The sequence below is a fragment of the Hemicordylus capensis genome, chromosome 5, assembly GCF_027244095.1.
Source record: "Hemicordylus capensis ecotype Gifberg chromosome 5, rHemCap1.1.pri, whole genome shotgun sequence".
In the NCBI taxonomy this organism is placed as follows: Eukaryota; Metazoa; Chordata; class Lepidosauria; order Squamata; family Cordylidae; genus Hemicordylus; species Hemicordylus capensis.
Genome location: NC_069661.1, coordinates 36,895,046 through 36,913,267, shown reverse-complemented (window position 1 = coordinate 36,913,267; position 18,222 = coordinate 36,895,046). Strand labels below are relative to the sequence as shown.

General features: G+C 43.3%; 1 long non-coding RNA gene across 2 annotated transcripts in view; it reads right to left on the bottom strand.

The window, feature by feature from the left end:
* LOC128326556 (uncharacterized) overlaps positions 1-15,715 on the bottom strand; it is a 40,736-nt gene extending 25,021 nt beyond the window's left edge. For both annotated transcript variants that reach the window (XR_008308115.1, XR_008308114.1), the window contains exons 1-3: positions 15,413-15,715; positions 15,271-15,327; positions 13,609-13,727 (exon numbers count right to left, since the gene is read on the bottom strand). This is a non-coding gene — a long non-coding RNA (uncharacterized LOC128326556). The remainder of the gene's footprint in view (positions 1-13,608; positions 13,728-15,270; positions 15,328-15,412) is intronic.
* Positions 15,716-18,222: the final 2,507 nt, after the last annotated feature.

The window sequence follows — 18,222 nt, the reverse complement described above, 5'->3', positions numbered from 1 at the left end:
TTACTTTTGCTTCACTTCTATATATCTATAATAAATGTTGTGTTGTGATAAAGATTCCACATGGACTTAAAGAACAGTTTAACATTTTGTTGATTTTCCTCAAACACCATCACAGATTGCCATCTAGTGCCTCAGTCCTAGGAATGCATTTCCAAACTCAAGCAAATGAAAATAAATTTAGCTGATGTGGTCAATGCTTTGTCCATCTCGGATCTTTGGCAGGACTAATGTCCCTTTCTTACAACCTGAAAGCTCCATGAAATATAATGAAACTTTTCTGAGATGTCACATCACTGAGGTGTCTCCTTCTGAAATTCTGATCTGACCTGACATATTTAGAGCATCCGCCCATGATCCTAAAAGCTACTTTTGTGGGCATGTGTGAATATTGGTAATGTGGAAGACAACTACTTTTAAACTGATGTGCATTCTAACCAATACAGATTTTATATTCTGATGATAGACTTGGGACATACAAAACAAACAAAAATGCTTTGAGTGCCATCTGTCGGAATATGTGGAGAAGCAGCCAGCAGATGGAGCACTAAGAGAACAGAAGTCCAGTGTGCTGAATTGGTTAACCAACACTATATTAACAAGCAGAGAACAGAAGTCAAAAAGCTATTTGCCCACAACTGTCATACAGTGCAATGAGGCAAAAATGATACACGATACAGTGCAGTGATACAAAAATGATGCCTTCTATATGATATAAAGGATGTGTGCAAACCTAAGAATTTAACTTCCCACTACAGAGAGAGCTGGTCTTGTGGTAGCAAACATGTCTTTTCCCCTAGCTAAGTATGGTCTACCCTGGTTGCATTTGAATGGGAGTCCACATGTGAGCACTGTAAGATATTTCCCTCAGGGGATGGAGCCGCTCTGGGAAGAGCAGAAGGTTTCAAGTTCCCTCTCTGGCTCTTTCAAGATAGGGCTAAGACAGATTCCTGCCTGCAACCTTAGAGAAGCTGCTGCCAGTCTGTGTAGACAATACTGAGCTAGATAGACCAATGGTATGATTAAGTATACAGCAGCTCCCTATGTTCCTACAGCTTCGGGGCCTGTTTGAAGTAACTCCAAAAGTGAATATTTATTGTTGTTATACACCATAAGAACAGCCCAGCTGGAGCAGGTCCAAGGCCTATCTCGTCCAGCATCTTTTTTCACACAGTGGTCTCTGAGAAGCCCACAGCAATAGCTGAGGGAATGCCCTCTCTCTTGCTGTTGCTCCCCTGCAACTGTTATTTAGAGACATATTGCTTCTGAGAATGGAGATGGCCTATAGCCATTAGACTAGTAGTCATTGAGACCTGTCCTCCATGAATTTGTCTAAGCCTCTTTTAAAGCCATCCAAGCTAGTGGCCATCACCACATCCTAAGGCAGAGAATTCCATAGATTAATTATGTGCTGTGTGAAAAAGTACTTCCTTTTGTTGTTCCTAAATTTCCTGGCCTTCAGTTTCATGGGATGACCCCTGGTTCTAGTGTTGTGAGAGGGAATAAAAATTATCTCTGTCCACTCTCTCTACTCCATGCATAATTTTATATACCTCTATCATGTCTCCCCATAGTTGCCTCTTTTCCAAACAAAAAAGCCCCAGATGCTGTAGCCTTGCCTCATAAAGGTGCTCCAGGCCCCTGATGATCTTGGTTGCCCTCTTCTGTACCTTTTCCAGTTCTACAATGTCCTTCTTAAGATACGGTAACCAGAACTGCACACAGTACTCCAAATGTAGCTGTACCATAGATTTGTATAAAGGCATTATAATATTACCATTTTTATTTTCAAGCCTCTTCCTAATGATCCCTAGCATGGAATTGGTCTTTTTCACAGCTGCCTCACACTTAGTCTACACTTTCAAGGAGCTGTCTACCACTACCCCAAGCTCTCTCTCCTGGTCAGTCACAGACAGCTCAGAACCCAACAGTGTATATGTGAAGCTGGAGTTTTTCACCACAATATGCATCATTTTACAGTTGCTTAACACTGAACCGCATTTGCCATTTTGTCGTCCACTCCCCCGGTTTGGAGAGATCCTTTTTGAGCTCCTCATAATCTGTTTTGGATTTCACTACCCTAAACAGTTTAATGTCATCTGCAAATTTGGCCTCTTTGCTGTTTACCCCAACTTCTTACCCCAGTTCTTTTATTTATAAACAGGTTAAAGCGTTAAAGAGTGCTGGTCCCAGTACAGATCCCACTTCTTACTTCCCTCCATTGTGAAAATTTATTTATTCATTTACTCCATTTATTCCTACCCTCTGTTACCAATGTACAGCTGAACCTGTCCCCTTATCCCATGACTGCTAAATTTACTCAAGAGCCTTTGGTGGGGAACTTTGTCCAAAGCTTTTTAGATGTCCAAGTATACTATGTCGACCGGACCACCTTTATCCACAGGCCTGTTGACATTCTCAAAGAACTCCAAAAGGTTAGTGAGGCAAGACTTGCCACTCCAGTATAGACAATGGATGTTTTGCAACTTGAATACAAAGAAACACTCCATGCTGCTAAGTTCCAGATTCAGGTAAGGGTGTGACTACATAAAACCACTCCTGCATTTAGGGCAAAACGTTTCCATGAATTCTGAAGACAAACCTCTTTTGTTGCCTAGAGTGCTGGCAACCAGCTGCTATTTTTCTTATATTTGATGTACTAAGAACTCACAAATGGCCTTATTAAATTTAATCCTCCTTTAACTAGACTTCTCCTTTCTGGCTGATATTCTCCGCAGCCAGAAGGCTGCGTGCAGAAGGCCCTTGTGCAGCAGAAGAGACACAATTTTCTGATCTCCCCATTCCCTCCAAAAGCCTTTTCTGCATGCATAAATATGTTCCAGAGGGCTGCTCAGCCCTCAGGAACATATTTATACAAATGGTCAGGGCTTTTGGAGGGAGGAGACAGATGAGGACATTGCTCCCCCTCCCCCTGCATGCTCAGGCCACTATGCAAGACGCCTTCAGCACAAGGACACCAAAGGCTCTTTGGAGACCCACAGCCCTCCTTCTATCACCAGAAGGCTGCAGAGAATGCCAGTCACCAATTTGATTGTAAGACCAAACTGCACTCTAATTTTTCTTATTTCTGCCAGAAAGGCAGAATAAAGCCCATTTCACATATTACAGCAAAACATGGATTCCCATGCTTTCACCCATAGCATGTTTCCTGTAACATTTGTATTTGTATATCTAAAAACACAAGTGCAAAACGCAACTCAGCCCAATGCAATTGAGGGCTGTCACACAGTAGAAGGCGTGGACTTGTTCTCTGTTGCTCCTGAGGGCAGGACTAGAACCAATGGGTCAAAATGACAAGACAGCAGTTTTAGGCTAGACATTCAGAAGCATTTCCTAACTGCCACTGCTGTTTGACAGTAACAGTCTGCTTCCTGCAACGGCATGCTTTCCTTTTCTGGAGATTTTCAAACAGAGGCTGGGAAGGCATCTGTAAGATATCTGTAGCAGTTTTCTGCACTGAGAAGAGGGTTCAGCTAGAAGATCGCCTTCCAACACTAAAATTCTATCATTCTATTCAGGGGCATGGGGAACTCACCGGTGCCTGTGGGGCAAGCTCCTGCTACCCCCCCACCCCCATATTGTTGTTGTTATGTATGCATACCACACCCCTGCATATGACATTATGGAGATAGCTATTAATTAATAGGGATTAATTATGGAGAATAATTATTAGGGATATTAGAGACAAGAGGCTCTATGGGTTGGATCAAAACAAAACATTTCACTGGAGATCAATGATCTACATATTGTCAATGTCAAACAGCAATTAGAGTGTTGGACTAAGATCAGGGAGATCAAATCCCCACTCACCCACAAGTCTGGACAATGTAGTACCAGTCTCAGTCTAATATGAGGGAGGAGTTATAATATAAAAGGCCATGTATATGCCTTGAAAGATAAGGGAGAAGATAAAAGTAAAATAATCATTTTCCAAGGTGCCTCTAAGGTTGTACTCTGGCCATGGGTTTAAGCTCTCTTAGTCTCTGTAGGCCATTGTTGTCTGCATTGCATGCATTTATAATAATCTAGTAGTCCAACGCTTCTTGTGCTCTTAGGTGGATACCTTTCATTAGCATTAAATTTAAAATTTAAAAATAAAAAAATAAAACAAGCCTAAATCCCGGAAACAAGCAATAGCAGGTTGGCATCGCTAACTTCCCTGGGGAAACAAGGTGCTTTTGTATCACTGGATTCCCACACACACACACCCCGCCACCACCATTTGAATGCCTGGAAAAATACAGCCTACATAAGCAGTGGAAGATGCCAAGCCCACAAGTGATGCCAAGCCCACAAGGCTATTTGTCAGTTTTTCCAGTTAAGATTATCCTCAAAAGCTCTAAGCCAACTATTTAACTTATGACTTTGAGGGAACAATTTGTACTATGCTGAGAATTTACCCCATGCAATCAGTCAGACATATGTGTGTTTGTGTAGAGAGAGAGATTGGTGGTAGCACATCTGCTTAGCAATGCAAAAGATCCCAGGTTCAATCCCAGGTAGGGTTAAAAAAACTTCCTGCCTGGAGAGCCCTTGCCAATCAGAGTAGATAATCCTGAACTAGATGGACCAATGGTCTCACTCAGTAGATGGCAGCTTCCTATGGTTTCTTTGACACCAAGCATGGTGTAGTGGTTAATGTATTGGAATAGGACTGGGGAGACCAGACATCCTCATTCAGGCATGAAATTCACTAGATGACTCTGGGCCAGTCACTTCTCTCTCTCTCTCTCTCTCTCTCTCTCTCTCTCTCTCTCTCTCTTCAGCTAACCTGCTTCACTGGGTTGATGCAGAGATAAACATAACCATGTACACCGTTCTGGGCTCCCTAAATGAAAAGTGGGGTATAAATGTAAATAAATTTTTTAAAACTCATTTTTTTGTTCCAAACTTTAGTAGAGAATGCTTTCCCAGCCAAAAGGCCGAGAAGCTGCCGAGAAGCCAAAGTAGCTGTAGAAATCCATGATGTAGCAGAAATATGTGAAGGAGGGAGAAAGAAAGTTGTATCCAAGCTGAGCCAAGGCTTTGAGCCTTCCTGACAAATGGAAATAATTCAGAAGCCAGTAAGAATGTGTGAGAGGCAGGTAGGAGTACAATGGAAGATGAGGCAACTAAGACAGCACTATCCGCCCCCAGCATAGCATCCCTCCAGTGACTATTGCTGGTGTCTGTCTTATGTTCCTTTTTTAGATTGTGAACCCTTTGGGGACAGGGAGCCATTTTATTTTATTTTATTTTTCTTTGTTTGTTTATATCTCTGTAAACCACTTTGGGAACATTTGTTGCACCCTTAGGGTATTTCTATGAAAGTCATTTATTTGCAGCTCATTTTCCATCAACACAAATAAATGGAGTCCTACATGATATCTGGTTAGTTGGGTGAGAAAAACCAATATTCCTTCACATAAACATTTGCTGGTAAAGCCCCTATCCCAAATTCAACCTCGCTGAAAGTACTGCATAAAAACATCTTTTCAGTGTGGTATAGTGGTTAGAGTGCTGGACTAGGATCGGGGAGACTCAAGTTCAAATCCCCATTCAGCCATGATACTTGCTGGGTGACTCTGGGCCAGTCACTTCTCTCTCAGCTTAACCTACTCCACAGGGTTGTTGTGAGGAGAAACTTAAGTACATAGTACACCGCTCAGGGCTCCTTGGAGGAAGAGCAGGATATAAAATATAAATAATAAAATAAATAATAATAATAATAAATTACTAGAGGACAAGAGACAACATGGAAGAGGAAGGGAATGTTAGATGACAAACACTTGGAGGAGACCCCTCTAGAGATGGATCCCATAAATATTAGTTTATTAAGAGAAGTATGTGTGTATGCATGAGCACATATACACCTGAGTTGCAGTATCCTGCTCTCCGTGAAGAAGGGAAAAAGCTTTATATGAAGCAGGCATGTGCATGCACTGCTTACATTGTGCAATATAACACATGAATAATGGGAGGTGTGTACATGTGCCTGCTATTCCATCTTCCATAGAACCATATTGGTTCAGTGCATGTGTGAATGGTCCTAAGAAACCCTGGGCAATGTGTAGGAAATTGTGTTGGGGCTGGTTCAGACAAGACGCCTGCTGGTGCATGTGGTAAGAATGTGGTTGCACCGAGAACATGCCCACTGTGATGCGGTTGGAGGGCATCCTAGTGCGCTCTTGGTGCATCTTTTTATTAGGTGAGGGGGTTGTTCATCTGAATTGGCCCTCTATACCTGTTTAAACAGCACTTTTGGTCATCTGGGAGACCTACACTGAAATCTAAGCTCAGCACACTAAATAAGTGACCTCAGGCAAGTTATTATCTCATGGCCTCAGTTTCCCTACCTATAAAGTGAAAATAATCAAGAGCAACCATAAGATTGCAGTAAGGGTAAATTAATGACTACAAAATGATTTGTGCATGAAAAAATGCTGGATATATTATACTAAATCAAATGAACTCAGTACCATTCCACCTTTCTAAATCAATATTTATTTATTTATTTATTTATTTGATTTCTATACCGCCCTTCCAAAAATGGCTCAGGGCGGTTTACACAGAGAAATAACAAACAAATAAGATGGAACCCTCTCCCCGAACGGCTCACAATCTAAAAAGAAACATAAAATAGACATCAGCAACAGTCACTGGAGGTACTGTGCTGGTGGTGGATAGGGCCACTTACTCTCCCCCTGCTAAATAAAGAGAATCACCACGTTAAAAGGTGCCTCTTTGCCAAGTTAGCAGGGGTTAGTCTCCCCTGCAATAGTATCCTTTTTCTCACTATCGGTGTTTTGCTGATGATTCTGGAATATTTTTACAGATCTGGGCAATTACTGTGGTTATTTCATACCAACAGAGGGCAGGCACTAACAAGAAAGCATTTCTGTCCTTAAGCGCCCCTCACATGGCTTCGGCTTGTTTTCATGATAAAGCACTGAAAACAATGTCTGGCTCTGTTGAGTCTTGTTTACATTTAGTTCAAGCCCCAATTTTGTAACTTGTTCAGCCTCAAACATGTGAGCCCAGAGCAGCATCTCTCGCATAGTAATACAGCCATCACATCCTCCTATTGGGTTCTTTAGAAAATTGCAAGCAGCAAAAACCAGAAATTAAGGCATCCTTGAATCAAAATGGGGTGGTTGCCCATAGGGGTGTAGCTATAATTGAGCGAATGGGTTCAAAGAACCCGGGGCCCCAGCTCCAACATTTGCTATTTTCTTCATTATCTCCCTCACTCCGAGGGACCACCGTGGAGAGGGGTAAATACGGGCCCCCTCTCCCCTAGCTATGCCCCTGGTTGCCTGGTTGGTTTTAAACCAAATGGTGGTTTATTCTCTCAGGTTAAGATAAGCAAGCAAGAACATGATCAAATGAAAAAAGTGGTCTCCCCATTCTCTGAGCACGTCCAAATGACTGAATCTCATTTCACGTGAAATGGATGCCATTGGACATCATTTTCATGACATCCACTTGGGGGTGGGCGTGGCGCAGTGGAAGAGCATCTGCTTTGCATACAGAAGGTTCCAGATTCAATCCCTGGTGCATCTCCAGGTAGGGCTGGCAAAGACTTCTGCCTGAGACTTTGGTGAGCCACTGCCAGTCAGTGTAGAACAGGCCAAAGGTTCCCAACCTGTGGTACTCCAATTGTTGCTGAATTACTACTCCCATCATCCCTAGCTACAATTTACTGAGGGTTTCAAGTTCCCTCTCTGGCTTTTTCAAGATAGGTCTAAGAGAGATTCCTGCCTGCAACCTTGGAGAAGCTGCTGCCAGTCTGTGTAGACAATATTGAGCTAGATGGACCAGTGGTCTGACTTGGTATAAGGCAGCTTTCTGTGTTCCTAATATGGGAAGGAGCCCCACAGATGATAATGAAGAAGCATCAGAAAGTTCTTACAGTGGGTCTCACTGCTTCTCTCTTTCCAAGACTCATGGTAAGACTAAACTTAACAGCACAAACATCCTGAAATACCTTCTATCTATTTTACAGTCATAACTTTACCTACCTGCAGTGTTTGTTGACTTTTGTGTTTTAGCTCCACGCTATTCAGATAACACACTGTAATTGTATGCGGGTGCCTGTATATATGCACCATGTGTTTGCGTAAATGACTATACATGCATTCATTTTAAAAGGGTACAGGCTCCCTCTCATGTGGGGTACAGTGGCTGACATTACTGTGCAGAACACCACCAATCCAAAAGCAAGGTGCACACACTAGTTTTGTTGGAGTCCAAATTCCATCCATGCTGGAAGCGAGCTCAGGGAGGCTCTGTGGCTCCTAAAAACTGTGTCACTAAAGTGATGCTTCTCCCATTAGGAATGAAGGGGAAATCATCACTTCAGTTCTGTGTCTGACACAATTCTTAGGTGCCATGGAACCGCTCCAAGCTCACTTCCAGCATGGAGAGGGTTTGCACCTGAGTGGAACTACTGTGCACTCCCTGCTCTTGGATTGGTAGGGTGCTGTACAATATGTAAGTCAGATGCTGTACGTGCACTTAAAATAATGTTTAGTTTTTGTTTAGTTCATTGTGACAGTAATAAACCAGCAGAATTTAACATAATGTGTGAATGAATGTACATGCACACAGATCTGTATCTGTGTACCCTACACAGAGACTGTATATGCATTGAACGCAATGAGTGAACAGGGCTCCCCTTAGGCTCCCATACTTGCACATTTGCTTAAGAATAAGTCCATTGAACTTAGCAGGATCTTTGCTCAACTGTATGCACATCCTTTGCATGCAGGACATCCCAAGTTTAATCCCAAGCATCTCTTGAAGATGCTTAAGATTTTGGACTTCTGTTGCCAGCCAGATTAGACAATACTGGGCTCGACTGACCAATGGTATGCTTCCATATAAGGCAGCTTCATACACACACACACACACACACACACACACACACACTCCTGGACTTGGCGCTGGTACTGAAAACATAACAGGAATGGTTTAACCCTGGGGAACCCTGAGACAAATGAAGCCCTGGATAGGGCACCATTTTCTTTTTGGTTTTAAAATCATCCTTGTGCACCAGAGACATTGGTATGTGCATATCAGTCGCTTGCTGTGCTAAGGGGAGCAGTGTGGCCTGGAGAAGAGAGACGTAAGCAATAAATTGGTGGCCAGTGAGAAAATGGTGCTAAAGGAAACCATCCCATGCAGCCTAGGGACCACAAGAGCTCAGTGGGTCTGGCATTAGTGGAGTTACATGGCTACAGAGGAGAAATGTGGAGGGCTGTGAGTTAAGAAACCCAAAGACATTACCATGAGCTTTGAGGGAAGAACCTTGAACTTTATATATGAATTTATCAGCCAAAATTTGGACTGCCAAATTAGCGGCAAAAATCAACGTGCAGATGACATAAGCCTTCTTCGGATATTAAAAAAAGAAAAGAAAGCAGGACATTGCATGTGCAAGTTCAGCATTCCAAGAGCATGCCCTGAAGCTCTGCCTCCTGCACCAACTCGCTTAGGAGTCCCATCCACCTGCTCTCCACAGTTACAGCATTTGTTTGAAGAGACAAATGCTGCAACCACGGAGAGCTTCTGCCCATGATAGGAACATTGGGACACCACAGCCTACCAATCACAGGCTGAATCTGTTCATGGTTGCAGAGCTTCTTTTCAGACAAATGCTGTGACCATGGACAGCGGGTGGCTGGGGCTTCTGAGTGATTCAGTGCAAGGTGTGGCTTCAGGCATGCTCTTGGGATGCTGTACAGTACTTGCATTCAGGGTCCCACTTTTTTATACCATCTGAAGAGGGCTACAGAGGGTGAGTTACATACATTGTTAATCCCAGGACCCTCAGAGCTTTATTCTTCTTAAAACCCACCACTGGCACAATTTAATAGTTGTGGCAAAGGTGGGTTTTAAGAAAGACTTTGGCACAGCTTTATAGTTCCTAGTTTGTATTCTAACTAAGCTTAAGTATGTGCAACTGAAAAACCTGCTGATTTAATTCTTCTTGTTTCCCTTGCCTCCATTTTCCTTCCCTTACACTGTTGTCTGCTTGGTACCAATATCTAGACTAGTGATCTTCATTGTTTTTCAAGCAGGGGGCACTTTGGCAAAGAAACTCTTCAATGTGAGAGCCATTTCCCACTGTGCTGGCTTCCACAAATGGCTACACTTTTCTCAGTGCTTGGAGGACCCACTCCAAGCACTAAGAGGGAGGAAGAGTGGGAGCCCACTCATAAAAGCTTTTGGGAAAGCTCTGAGAAAGGCTCAGTCCATGCATGTCTTCCAAGGTGGTGCAGGGGCTCAAGAAGGCTCAATTTCTGGGCAAAGTGCAGCATTGCATGATAGGAATGGTTACCTTCACATGGTGCCGGGTGTGTGTGTGTGTGTGTGCAGAGTATTCAGCTTTGGCCAAAGCTTTGCACAGGCCCAATAAACAAATAGTCAGGGAGCTGCACTTAGGGATGGTGGGTACGACCACTGGCTCCCAAGCCTTACCTTGAAGAACACTGATCTATAATGTCAGTACCTGAGGCCAGGGACCTATCTAACAACAACAACAACAACATTGATAATAAAATCAAGCCATCCCAGGCCCTTGGGAAGGACTTGATGTCTGGATAAAACAAACCAGTCAATAACATCTGTCTGACTGTGTGAATAAAGAATAATAATAATACATACATGGGGGAAGAATTGTAGCTCAGTGGAAGAGCATCTGCTTTACATTCAGAAGGTCCCAGGTTCAATCCCTGGCATCTCCCAGAAGGACTAGAAAATTCCCCTCTGAAACCCTGGTAAACCACTGCCGGTCAGACACTATAGACAATACAAAGCTAGAAGCAACAACAGTGGTCTGGCTCAGTATAAAGCCTCTTCCTATGTAATCCTTTGTAAAATGCAGCAGGTTAGCCATGGATAAACCACCTCTGAAGTTTCCTCCCAGGGTGAGCAGATGGGCAATGATCACTTCTCTAGTTCTGCAGCACTATCTTCTATCTCCACCATTTTCTTTGCCTCTTATGGTGTTTTTAAAAACAGCCACCTTGCAAATGCTTGATGCTGGAGAGTTGGTCTTGCAGTAGTGAGCATGAATTGTCTCCTTTGCTAAGCAGGGTTTGCCTTGGTTTGCCTTTGGATGGTTGACTACATGTGAGTGTGGTGAGGTATTTGCCTTGGGGGATGGGCCCGTAGCTGAATAGCAGAGCATCTCCTTGCATACATGTCCCAGGTTCAATCCCTGCCATTTCCAGGGAGGGCTGGGAAGGACTCCTGCCTTGAAACCTCAGAGAACTGCTGTGTAGACAATACTGAACTAGATGGCCCAGTGCTCTGACTTGGCATAAGGCAGTTTCCTATTTTCCTGTGTATGAACTGCTGTGGCCAAAGTACATTTTCTGAGATTCATGAAGTGTTAGCCTCAGTTTATACACACAGAGAAGAAGGCCAAAGTGCTGGTTAAATGTTATAACAAAGTTTATTGCAAGGCCAAGCCATGCAAAAGTTTGCAATAGTGTGTCAATTATGCAGAGCACACAAAAAAAGAGAGCCGTTTAAAACTGAAATGGTCCAAAACTGGAGGAGGGGGCATTTCAAACCTCTCTGGGCATTTTGCAACCGACTTGAAAGCTGCAGTACTTTAGAACGGAGAAAAAACAGTTTCAAAGGATTCTTATGCAGATTTGATTCTATCAGGCTTGGGCACTGCAGAGTAGATGTGAATGCATACAATTCATCTTGCTTTTCCAATTCAGCACCAGTTGGGAATGGCTCACATCTACTTTGACTGGATCCTGAAATCTTTTAACTGGATTTCCTTTTCAGTTGTGCATAGTAATGTGACACACCTATCTTTTACATTGCTGGGCCTCTGGCCTAACTTATAATAACAATACACACGTTCATTCTAAGGATGACACTTCAGGCATCTGAAAGAGTAGTAGGCTGTGGCCCACAAAATATTACACCACCATAAATGTGTTAGTTTTCAAAGTGCCATGAAATAGCACTTTGCTGTTTTCTTCTACAAGATAGCTACGCCTCTGAAATGTATCCTGTCAGTTTGTACCCAATTTGGATGAAAAGATGTAGAAATACTTCCCAAGCATTCCTGTATCTTACAGTACTTATGACCCCAAGTTACTACTTAAACTTGCAAGTAATATGTGCATAGATTAACCTTCTTGGTTAATCTATGGCCATATCACTTGACAGATTACACTAACCCCTGACTGGCAAATTAAATTAACTCTTGACTGACAAAGTAAATTAGCACCCAAATTATTTAAAGAATTCCCAACTCAAATTATTTAAAGAATGATTTCCAAATTATTTGGAATTATTTCCAAATTATTTCCACACCCAAATTATTTAAAGAATTCCCACTTCAGCCTCTCATGATGTGAATGCTGCTAATCCGGTATGACAACATTGGCTCAGTTACCTTGTATATCAAGTGCATAATTTGTGAAGTGTTTTTCAATAACCATATGTATCAGAATCGTGATTTATATTCATGTGACTGATAAAATATTCAATCATGTTAAATATTTGCCTCCAACTATTGACCTACAACAACCTTGCAAAACTTGCAACAGTTGTTGCATTGTGCTGGCATGAGTCAGAGTATTCATTACTTCTGTCTATTTAACAAACTTTAAGCCACTTTTCTATTTTAAAAAAATATGCAAAGATGCATACAATAAAAGTAAATAAAATAACAAATACAGCATAATTAGCAACAGCAGATTAAAACAGCAGTGAAAACAATGCTAAAAAGCCACTGGCTGACATCCTACATTACTTCAAAGAACTATTTAACAACAGGACTACTCAGGAGTAATTTAGTCTAGCTGTCAGCCATTGTTTCTAAATGCCCTTGAAGAATAAATAATGTTTGCCTAGAGTGATCCTTTCTGAATGATAGGGTGTTCTCAAATATGTAATTCTATTTCATGTCCCCTGAGACTTATTCGCACATGGCTTCATGCTGCGGGGTAAATGTTGAGCGAAGCCTATTTGAAGTACACTTGTGGCACTGAGGGAAGCAGCCCCTCCCCTCTGCTCTTAGGTTTGCTTTTGATGCAAGTTCACATATTTTCCTTCTTATTTTCCTTCTAGCCAATGATGGGGTGGCGGGAGGGAGAAAGTACTGAAGAGCTACATTTGCATTTGTAAACAGAGTATCCTTCTTATCATGCTAATTATTCTACATCAGTGCCTCTCCCTATTTACTCCAGTGTTTTCAGAAAAAGTAGCTTAAAACCAGCATTTAAAAAACCCGGAAACACCTCGAGAAGCTAGAATTCTCAAGACAAAGCCCGACTTGTGTGGAGTGGGTCCAAGGATCTCGAAGGGACCTTGGGGTTTGGCTGATGTGTGAATGCGAATGCACACACTCTCTCCTGAAGGAGATTCGGGGTAGAAGCCCTGTGTGTAAAGCCTCCTGGAGACTCTCATTCTGGAAAGGGGATTTTTCCTAAATTTCAGATTGTAATGTGTTGCCAACTGTTATTCATACAATACCTAGAGAAAAATGAATCAGTGCTGTACCTGTTATAGTTTTCCTTTAAAAGTACTTTAGATTTAGCTGAAAATCATAGTCCTGGAAAGAGACTGAAAACATACCTCACTGGCTGATGCGATTATGACATCATTTTTCTGGCCTTCATTGGGGCAGAGATACTTTGCAACTTATTCTGCTGTCTGGCTTTACTCTGCTTTTTTTCTTCTAAATTTGCTGACAACTAAAAGAGAAGAAGATGACTCTGAAGACTCTCATTCTGGAATTGGTGGAAGACCTTTTAATTCCAATTGGCTTCTGCTTGGCAGGAGTATATGGGATAGGACAAGAGTTTATTCTCCATAATGGGAATGTCTCCTAAATCTCATACAGGATGTTAGTATTAATCCACTAAGCAGCTTCAGCATGGTGATTTCTTTTCATCCTGCGTGAAGTAGTTTGTTTTAAAAACCTGTGTGGAGGCCTGACTGAGTTGCATGAATTTGTTTTGTGCTGATTACTGAACACAACTGAAAAAGGATTTGTAAAAGGAAATTCAGGAAATTTGCTATTTGTAGATTCCTATTTCCTACATGATAACAAATTTCTTTGTTGGCATTGAAGATTATGTTCGAATGGAGATTGAAGACCAAAAGGTCTCCTGTCTATATCAGGGCTGGTGAAATCTGATGACATGTGCCTCCAGGGAGTGAGAAATTTTTCTGAAAATAATGGGCTGCTATTATTACTCTTGATTGAGTTAACTCATGCCTCTGAGGTAAAAAGGGAAGCAGGCTCAATCATACAGACCTTGGCTCCATTGCTATGATAGTGGCCTCTCTCTTCATTCCTTCTCTCTGACAGTGGCCTCTCTCTTCATTTTACCTCAGAACTGCTAGGCCTCTGTGCTCTTATTTGACTTTTACAACCCTCCAAGCTTGTAGGAAAGGAAAGGTTGTGCCATCGAGTCGGTATCGACTCCTGGCGACCACAGAGCCATGTGGTTTTCTTGGTAGAATACAGCCATGGTTTACCATTGTCTTCTCCCATGAAGTAGGAGATGATTCCTTTCAGCACCTTCCTATATTGCTGCTGCCCGATATAGGAGTTTCCCATATTCTGGGAAACACACTAGCGGGGATTCAAACCAACAGCCTCTTGCTCTCTAGGTAGATTGCTTCCCCGTTGCGCCATTAGGTGGCAACTCTAACCTTGTACCTCATAAGTCTAAGGGGCTGCTCAGTTACTTGTAAGAGCTAGAGGGCCCAGGACTTTTAGGCATGACAAGCAGACATCCAACTGGTGCAACTTTACCTACCGTATGAGGATGGTAAAATGAAACAAAATGAAGAAGCACTGTCATATAGAAGCAGCAACACTAATACTGCTAAGCATTTGAGGCCTATGTGATAGAACAGGCCCAATCTACCTCAAAGACACGAGTTAAACCATTTTCAATGTAAAACCGAATGCAATAATGGTCTTCAAGAGATTTCTCGGGGGGGGGGGGCATATTTGACAATCCCTGACAGAACTTCTCAGCTGTTACTGGGGCAAAAGCCAAAAAGAGCACGAAACAGGGACTGTTCATCCCCTTCTCCACACAGATGCTTCTCTCCCTTTGTTGTTGTTTTTTGTAGCAGATAAAAAATCAAATAAAAATAATTTTCCCTTATACTGGCATGCCATATAAGAGGATAGCGGGTGTGTGTGTGTGTGTGTGTGTGTGTGTGTGTGTGTGTGTAGAGAGAGATTTTTCGAGTTATAAAACTAACTCTAATACTAACCGTGAGGTGTTCACTCCCCACATCTCCACTCCTATGAAACTTCTCCACAGTTGTTCCCTTAAAAAAACAAAAAAGCAGACAAAATCAAATAGAAATACAATACTGGAGAATAATACACATTTTATAATTTATTTGTACTAACGTTGAAATAGTCTTGACACGCAAACAACAGATTTATCACTTCATGCCTTTTTTCTTCTCACTGCATCTACCCAAGCTTTCCATTCCTTCTTTTCTGTAGGTACCTGCACAATTCCCCACAATATGATTTTTGTTGTACTATTGCCCAGTATCACTTGTACTTTCTGGATTTTTCAAAATCATGGTGGTTTGGGGTCAGATTACTGCAGGAAACCTCACTCTTCATACCCTGCATGACCAGGCCTCCAAGAAAGGAGCAGCAGTGAAGTCACAGTGAGCAGCAGCAGTGAAGTCGCAGCACAGCCAAAATATTGCTGTATTGCTGCAGTGTCCAAATTTTTGCAGCAGTTCTGGACACTCTGTCATAGGAAGCATGTGCAGTATAATTGAATGATGGGGGATGGCACTATAGTTCATGGAGAAGGTCCCAACTTCAGCCCCTGGCATATCCAGGTAGGACTGAGAAAGACTTCTACCTGAAACCTTGGAGAGCTACTGCTTACATTATATCCTATATAATAAAATGCTAGGTGTCTGCATCCGTGTCTTTTTCGGGTGTTCTGGGCATGCGCGGAGTGCGTGCGCAGAACACGCCGAAAGAGACAGGGACGCAGACGCCAGCCACCATGTTGGCCGGGAGGAGGAGAAGCGGCGGCCGAGGAGAAGCGGCCGCCGCCGAAGCCGGGCGGGGGGAAAGGGGCGCTGGGGGAAGCCGGCCGAGGCGGTGAGGACACAGAACGGCTGAGGCGGCGGCAGAGCCGCGGCCTCGGCCAGAGGAGGCAGAGGGCCAGGCCGCTAAGCGAAAGAGCCGGCGGACCATGGCCGCAAGGCGGCGGCGTGCCAGCCCGTGAGGCGGCAGGGGCCGGGGCCGGCCATCCAAGGTGGCCCGGCCGCAGATGACAGGCAGGGGCGGGGCGGAGACGGAGGGCCCAGCCCGGCCGCGGAGGCCGGCGGAGGCTGGTGGCGAAGGGTCCAGCCCGGACGCGGAGGCCGGCAGCGAAGGGCCCGGCCCGGATGCGGAGGCCGGACACGGAGGCCGGCAGCGGCGCAGAGGCGGCGGAGGCCCCCCCACCCAAAGCCACCGGGGGAGGTGGAGGCCCCCCCATCCAAAACCACCGCAGAGGCCCCCACCCACCCAAACCAAAACCACCGCGGAGGCCCCCCAAAAAAAACCACCGCGGAAGGCGGAAGGCCCGGGCTGGAGGAGGCGGCAGGGGAGGGCGGAGAAGGCAACTAGCACCCGTTATTTTAACGGGCTGAAAAATACTAGTGTTCCTATAATGTGCATTAGTTCTCCCTAAGCATTATTTGACAACTTGTTTACATCTGCAAATAGAAAAAACAAAGAGTGTTATGGGGCTAGGAAAGGGAACTGGCTCAAATATTGCCAATAGTCTCCGCTTCCTTCTTGCCATGGTGATAAAAATAATATGGGTGCATCTTACAATGTTTTTTTAGGATTACTGTCTCAATGAAAATGAAGCACTCCACCCACTCAAAAAGCATTATCAGATACAAATGATCATGGTAAAGGGTGGCTTTTTTCCTCCATTCTTTTAAAGACATGCTTATGAGTGGAGTGAGATTTCTAATCTATGAATAATCCTAGAGGGAGGGCCTTCTTATTTTGTTGGTGCACAAACAACAGCAAGTTCTATTGTACTTTTCCCCCAATCCTCCTCCTCCTCCTACTATTTGTATGCCACTTTTCAACAAAAGTTTCCAAAGCAGTTTACATAGAAAAATAAATAATAAATTAATAAGATTATTCCCTGTCCCCAAAGGGTCCACAGTCTAAAAAGAAACAGACCAACAACAGCCATTGGAGGAACTGATTGGAGGGGTGGTGTTTGAGAGGGCCAGTTGCTCTCTGCCTGTCAAATATAAGAGAACCACCACTCTTTGTTCAGTTAGCAGGGGTGTCTACCTTTCAAACAATCTTCAAAGTTCTGCCATATTTATTGTGGCATAAGTTTTCATAGGTCAGCGCTCACTATGTCAGATGCATGGAACATTGTTTTCATCTGGCAGATATGTCCTGTTTACAGAGATACACAGAAGGGAGATGGGGGGTAATTATGAAGTTAGGCTACAAGGCCCAGCAATGCAAGATATAGGTGTGACCCATGCAGAGAACACAAGTGAAAATGAGATCCAGTCAAAAGGATCAAAGATTCAGAGTGGAAGAATGAATTGACAAAGCAGATAATGAGATCCAGTCAAAAGCCATCAGGGTGCATGTCAATCACTCTAACTGACAATGAAATGGCAAAGCAATATACATAAAGACCAAAAAAAAAAGGGTGACCATTACTTTCTGTAGTTCACTCACCACACTCCCAGGCTGTATTCAGCCCAACTCTCTCTGATAGCATTGAATCTTCAAATGCTTTCCAAACAGCCGCTTCACAGTGTGGAGTCTCCCTTTGGAACTTTTCTTTTGCTGGAATATCACAACTTTCAGATTTGGTACATTGCTTTGGGGTACCTATTGTAAGTATGGAAGTGTGTGGTGATAATTAGGAACATAAGAAGCTGCCTTTTACCAAGTCAGAACATTGGTCCATCTAGTTCAGCGTTGTTTCTGTGTGTGTAAATATATAGAGGGCGGGGCAAGGGGCATTTTGCTGGGGGTGGGGGCGGGGCTTTGCCCCCTATGTTAAATCTCTGAGCAAGAAAGCGGTATATTTTACATCAACACGTCCATCCAAAGCATTTCTTTTCTAAATAAAAAGATTTTGAAGGAGTTAATCTTCAAGCATGCTTCGCTCTGCAGCCTTCTTTTTTTAATGACCACTTTCTAATGCAAGA